Genomic DNA, 7,313 nt, shown 5'->3' on the forward strand with positions numbered 1-7,313 from the left:
CGGATTCTCAACCACTGCGCCACAGGGAAGCCCATATCTTGTACCTTTTGATAAATCATGAAAAATAGGTCGATGATCTTATTTTAAAGATTATCTTTCTGTTGTTTGCAAGTTACAATAGCTTTTGTGTTCATATGAAATAACCAACTCTTTTCACAGTTTTGTAATATGATTTAATATACTACTTTCTGGCACTTATTATAAATTGGAAGAAAATTTCTAACACAATTAATATCCACACTCTGTTTTGGTACAGAATGAAAATACACAATGCTATATCTTTTACTTCTTTCTTTTTGTTAAAACACCTAATGCAGAGTTTAATGAATACTTAATGATTGATAGATATCCTCATATTATTAATTTCTTATTTTTAATTGATAAGTGTATTTTTCTTCCTTAGTGCTCTTGCTATATAGTAATAGTAATTAAAGGTATAATCTTATAATTTTAATTTGTAAACTATAATCTCCCAACATGGACAAGTTGATTCAATTATTTCTGTAAAGATAAGCATAGAATACTACATATTCCTCTCTGCTTCCTCTAATCAAAATTATCTTCTTCTAAATAACTTGTCAATGGTAGAATCCACTTATTTTCTTCACTTTGCTTAACAAAAATTATTTCTAACGTAAATTACTACTGTTTCATTTGTATGTATTTTAAGCTTTATGTAATCCTTTAGATCAGTTTTTCACTGAGAGTTATTTTTTCTGGGAATAATTTTCACATTTAATGAATAATAGAACAAGTTGTGTTTCTAGCTAATTAGTTAGATAATAATTACATTAATTTGAATAAATAAGAATATAGTACTCTCAGTTAAATTACAATTCTCTCACCTAACCAAGCTCTATACTCTGCAAAGAGGCAATATTTGCATTTGAACTTTCTGGATAAAAGATTGTTACATAATTATACTCTAATATATTCTGATTAATTTTGAGAAGATTCAATATTGAAATTCAAGTAGAAGATTTGAAAGTTCTCAGAGGTGTAGAATTTCATTTTGACCCCAATTCTATCTGTGATTACAGATAACTCTATTCACATCATATAATGAGATTGAATATTTTTAGAACCCAAAATACCTATTCCAATAATTCAACTAATAAATTCTTCCTTTATGTAGACTAAGCCATCTCAATTCTTATAAAGTAAGTAACTTACACAGATCACCTTTGAAAGATACAGATATACACCTTAAAAGGGGCTTTAGCCCACCTTGTAGGTGCATTAACAAATATAGCATTCAGGGGTATAGTGTTAACTATTAGACATAATTCCAACAAATAATTACTGGTAAATAACTGGATATAAAACCAGAGTTAGGGGCTTCCCTGGTGGTGCAGTGGTTGAGAGTCCGCCTGCCGATGCAGGGGATATGGGTTCGTGCCCCGGTCTGGGAAGATCCCACATGCCGCGGAGCAGCTAGGCCCGTGAGCCATGGCCGCTGAGCCTGCGCGTCGGGAGCCTGTGCTCCGCAACGGGAGGGGCCACAGCAGTGAGAGGCCCGCGTACCGCAAAAAAAAAAAAAACAAAAAACACAGAGTTAGGTGTATGAACTAAGACCACAATCATCTAGAATAAATTGTAGCATGCAAGAACCAGGATAATTATGGAAGTTTAGTTCAATCAATATTAGAATATGCCCCCCAAGCTAACAGTGCAGCTGTCCAGATCACTCATTAAAAAGACCATTAGCCAACTGGACTAATGGTTTGACTGTTTTTTCCTCTCTTTGCTTGGCTATGTATAAATGCTTGATTTCCTCTCACAACTAGTCCTTTTCATTGTGTTTCCCAGTATAACACTTATTTTCACATTACTAACAGTGTAAGTCAAGAAAATTGTATATACAACCCTGGAAAAACCTCTTCTAAGCCAGAATTTATCAGCCTTTTAAAATATTCAGAAATAATCAGTAAATACAGACATTGAAACTTGACTAACACTTCTATCTTTAACCTAAAGTTTTGCATTATTTAACTGATGGCTGCTACTCAAAGTACTAGCTGGCTCATCAAAGCAAAATAAGAATAGACCTGAAAGGAAAAGAATAATGAGTCATTTTGATTTACAAATAACTCTATAAAAAGGACAAATGGAAACAGTGAATAGATGATCCAGGAATCTAAGAAATGACACTGGCATATTTTAAATCTGGCAACCCAGAATCTGTTCAGTGTATTTGTTTGTTTTACTTTGTAGAGGAACTATAATGGATTCCAGAAACATTTGAGCTAATTGATAAAAGGCAGAGCCATAAATAGCTATTAAAGGAAAATGGAGTATCCTAACTACTAAGGCCTATGTCTTGCCTTTTAGAAACCCTATTAACAAGAGAATATTGTACTGGATAAGCCATGGGTGTAAACTAATATATCAACTCTGTATCTTTGTAAATGTAATTACCACTCTCCATTCTCAGGATTAACAATATACTGGCTCTTAAGAATGTGTTCCAATAACCCCTATTGCTTCTAAATGGCTTTTTATCCAGGTCATACTTCCTACATTACAAGTCCTTCAGAGAACTTCCTTTTCCACCTGATTAACTTTACTCATTGTGAAGAATGAGTGAAATGGTAAGGAGGAAAACATATGTTAGCTTTGGGCAGTGCTTTATACCTTTATGATAGTGCGCTAGGAAATGAAGCTTGTCAAGTCTGGAGAATATCTTCACAATAAAATTAACGAATGGAAGCACACACCAAAAAACCCTATGAATATTAATTTGCCATAGTGTTTTAAAGGTCACATGTTAATTTCAGCCTTGACATACTCTGGAAAACAAAGAGTACATCATTTTATCACGACAGTTTAAAAAACCCCATTATTTTCTTGACATTATATTTATAAGCTATCCTGGATATAATGTCTATGGCATAATCCTTGTCTTCATGATAGTTATAATCAAATTTGGGTAGATTAAACATAAGATAATTTAAAAACTAAGAAAGTGATTTTTATTCGTAAGTTGGATGATAAGAGCAGTGGTCCCTAACACTTTTTGGCAGGGACTGGTTTCATGGAAGACAATTGTTCCACGGACCAGTGGCGGGGCAGGAGAGATGTTTCAGGCTATACTGCAAGCGATGGGGAGCGGCAGATGAAGTTCTGCTTGCTCGCTGCTCACCTCCTGCTGTGCGGCCCGGTTCCTAACAGACTGGTCCACGGACCGGGGGTTGGAGACACCTGGATAAGAGTATATGCTTTCTGCAGTTTTACTCTGTATTTCAGTTGGGGTTTTTTTGAAAGGGAGTTTGAGGTTATAAGGACTAATACATTGAGAAAAAACTAATTTTCTATGAAACTTGAAAAAAAATACACTTTTAAATTGCATAATAGCATTCAGTTTATTGAACATTAAAATAGGATTTGTATGAATTTCTGACTAGTGTGCATTTTTTCATCTCTGCCTTAGTTTTAATAAAGTATTTAAAAATTAAAAATAGATCCATGTTTTAAAACTAGCTGTATCAATCGCATCCATTAAGGGCTACGAGGCAAGAGTTTTTATTTAAATAATGCTTCATCATCTTCACATACCAGATGTGCTGCTGCTTTAACAGTGTTTCCATAGAAATAAGTCATGAGTTTATATTTTCTATAGATGAAAACAGCTTCTGTTTACAATAATCTCCCCTCATAGTGTTAAATGAAAAGAAGTAATATTCGTTAAAACAGCAGGGGTTAGCCATTTGATAAAAAAGAGTATTTTCTTCTAAAAAAAAATCTGCCTAAATAATTGCCAGAGGAGTCGTTTTAACATTGTGGAAGTAGAGAGGTAACTTCCTGAATGGTTTGAAGCAAAGAACAACTCTACTGGAGAGTTCACAACTGGAGCAATTCAAACTATGAATAAGCTTGCTTGATATGACCCAGTAAGCAGCTGGTAGCAAAAGTAATATTGATTTTAAATACCATGGTAACTTCTTATTTAAGTTTTTTAATGATAATAATGCTTTAAACATAGCTCTCCTGGGCTTACCAAGATATTCAAATCAATTTTGTAAGTCTTAACTTATGAATTCTGGAATAAAATCTTATGCAGTAAATAAAAAGCATATTTAGGGAGAGACCTTCAAGATGGCAGAGGAGTAAGACATGGAGATCACCTTCCTCCCCACAAATACATCGAAAATACATCTACATGTGGAACAACTCCTACAGAACACCTACTGAATGCTGGCAGAAGACCACAGACTTCCCAAAAGGCAGGGCAAAAGAAAAAAGAAAAGACAAAATAATAGGGACGGGACCTGCACCTCTGGGAGGGAGCTGTGAAGGAGGAAAAGTTTCCACACACTAGGAAACCCTCTCACTGACAAGAACGGTGGGTAGAGCTTTGGAGTCACAGAGGAGAGCGCAGCAACAGGGGTGCAGAGGGCAAAGCAGAGAGATTCCTGAACAGAGGATCGGTGCCGACCAGCACTCACCAGCCTGAGACGCTTGTCTGCCCACCCGCAGAGGCGGGCGGGGCCTGGGAGCTGAGGCTCAGGCTTCAGAGTTCAGACCCCAGGGAGAGGACTGTGGTTGGCTGCATGAAGACAGCCTGAAGGGGGCTAGTGCACCACAGCTAGCTGGGAGGGAATACGGAAAGAAGTCTGGATATCCTGGAGAGCCAAGAGAACATTTTCTTGGGGGTGTGCGAGGAGAGGGGCTTCCTGCTGTGTGCCCACAGATGACAGAGCACTGCCTAAGTGAGCTCCAGAGATGGGAGTCAGCCAGCTCTCATCTCAGACACCAGAGGCAGGCATGGACTATTACCACTGCTGCTGCTGCCACCAAAAATCCTGTGTGTAAGTGCAGGTCCCTACCCACACCCTCCCAGGAGCCTGTGCAGCCCGCCACTGCCAGAGTCCTGCCAGTGGTCCAGGGCCAACTTCCCGGGGAGAACACATGGCATGCTTTAGGCTGTTGCAACGTTGTGCTGGCCCCTGCCACCACAGACACGCCCCACATTCCAATTGTGACTACCATGCACCTCCCTCTTCCCGGCCTGAGTGAGCAAGAGAGCCCTGATCAGCTGCTTCTTTAACCCCCTCCTGTCTGGGTGGGGAACAGACACCTGAGGGCAGCCTACACGCACAGGCGGGGGAAAAACCAAAGCTGAACCCCAGGAGCTGTGCGAACAAAGAAGAGAAAGGGAAATTTCTCTGTGCAGCCTCAGGAGCAGCAAACTAAATACCAGCAGTCGGCTTGGTAAAAGCTGCATGTGCAGATACCTGAATAGAAAATGAGTGTTTCCAAAACTGAGGCAGTGGACTTTGGGGGCAACTGTGGACTTGGGGTTTGCCTTCTACGTTTGATTTGTTTTTGGTTTTATGTTTATCTTAGTTTAGTTTTTAGTGATTGTTTTTATTTGTGGATTTGTTTATTGGTTTGGTTTCTCTCTTCCTTTTTTTTTTCTCTCTTTTTGTGAGTGTGAGTGTATGTTTCTTTGTGTGATTTTGTCTTTTTAGTTTTGCTTTTACCATTTGTCTTGGCATTCTGTCTGTTCGTCTTTTTCTTCTTCTTCTTCTTCCTTTTCTTCCAAGCTCTGCGGCTGGCAGGGACTTGGTGCTCCAGCCAGGTGTCGGGCCTGAGCCTCCAAGGTGGGAGAGCTGAGTCCAGGATGTTGGACCACCAGAGACCTTCTGGCCCCATGTAATATTAATCAGCAAGAACTCTCCCAGAGATCTCCATCTCAACACTAAGACTCAGCTCCACCCAACAACCAGGAAGCTCCAGTGCTGGATGCTCCATGCCAAACAACTAGCAAAACAGGAACAGAACGCCATCCATTAGCAGAGAGGCTGCTGAAAGTCATACTGGAACCCCAGGAGCTGTGCGAACAAAGAAGAGAAAGGGAAATTTCTCTGTGCAGCCTCAGGAGCAGCAAACTAAATACCAGCAGTCGGCTTGGTAAAAGCTGCATGTGCAGATACCTGAATAGAAAATGAGTGTTTCCAAAACTGAGGCAGTGGACTTTGGGGGCAACTGTGGACTTGGGGTTTGCCTTCTACGTTTGATTTGTTTTTGGTTTTATGTTTATCTTAGTTTAGTTTTTAGTGATTGTTTTTATTTGTGGATTTGTTTATTGGTTTGGTTTCTCTCTTCCTTTTTTTTTTCTCTCTTTTTGTGAGTGTGAGTGTATGTTTCTTTGTGTGATTTTGTCTGTTTAGTTTTGCTTTTACCATTTGTCTTGGCATTCTGTCTGTTCGTCTTTTTCTTCTTCTTCTTCTTCCTTTTCTTCCAAGCTCTGCGGCTGGCAGGGACTTGGTGCTCCAGCCAGGTGTCGGGCCTGAGCCTCCAAGGTGGGAGAGCTGAGTCCAGGATGTTGGACCACCAGAGACCTTCTGGCCCCATGTAATATTAATCAGCAAGAACTCTCCCAGAGATCTCCATCTCAACACTAAGACTCAGCTCCACCCAACAACCAGGAAGCTCCAGTGCTGGATGCTCCATGCCAAACAACTAGCAAAACAGGAACAGAACGCCATCCATTAGCAGAGAGGCTGCTGAAAGTCATACTGAGTTTACAGACACCCCAAAACACACCACTGGACATGGCCATGCCCACCAGAGGGACAAGATCGAGTCCCACCCACCAGAACACAGGAACCAGTCCCCCCCGACCAGGAAGCCTACACAAGCCACTGAACCAACCTCACCCACTGGGGACAGACACCAGAAATAAGAGGAACTACAAACCTGCAGCCTGCGAAAGGAAACCCCAAACACAGTAAGTTAAACAAAATAAGAAGACAGAGAAATATGCAGCAGATGAAGGAGCAAGGTAAAAATCCACCAAACCAAACAAATGAAGAGGAAATAGGCAGTCTACCTGAAAAAAAATTCAGAATAATGATAGTAAAGATGATCCAAAATCTCGGAGTCAGAATGGAGAAAATACAAGAAACGTTTAACAAGGAACTAGAAGAACTAAAGAGCAAACAAACAATGATGAACAACACAATAAATGAAATTTAAAATACTCAAGAAGGAATCAATAGCAGAATAACTGAGGCAGAAGAATGGATAAGTGACCTGGAAGACAGAATAGTGGAAATAACTACTGCAGAGCAGAATAAAGAAAAAAGAATGAAAAGAACTGAGGACAGTCTCAGAGACCTCTGGGACAACATTAAACGCACCAACATTTGAATTATAGGGGTTCCAGAAGAAGAGAAAAAGAAAGGGTCTGAGAAAATATTTAAAGAAATTATAGTCGAAAACTTCCCTAACATGGGAAAGGAAACAGTCAAGCAAATCCAGGAGGCACAGAGGGTCCCATACATACAGGATAAAGCCAAGGAGAAACA

This window comes from Physeter macrocephalus, chromosome 12, assembly GCF_002837175.3.
Source record: "Physeter macrocephalus isolate SW-GA chromosome 12, ASM283717v5, whole genome shotgun sequence".
Taxonomy (NCBI): Eukaryota; Metazoa; Chordata; class Mammalia; order Artiodactyla; family Physeteridae; genus Physeter; species Physeter macrocephalus.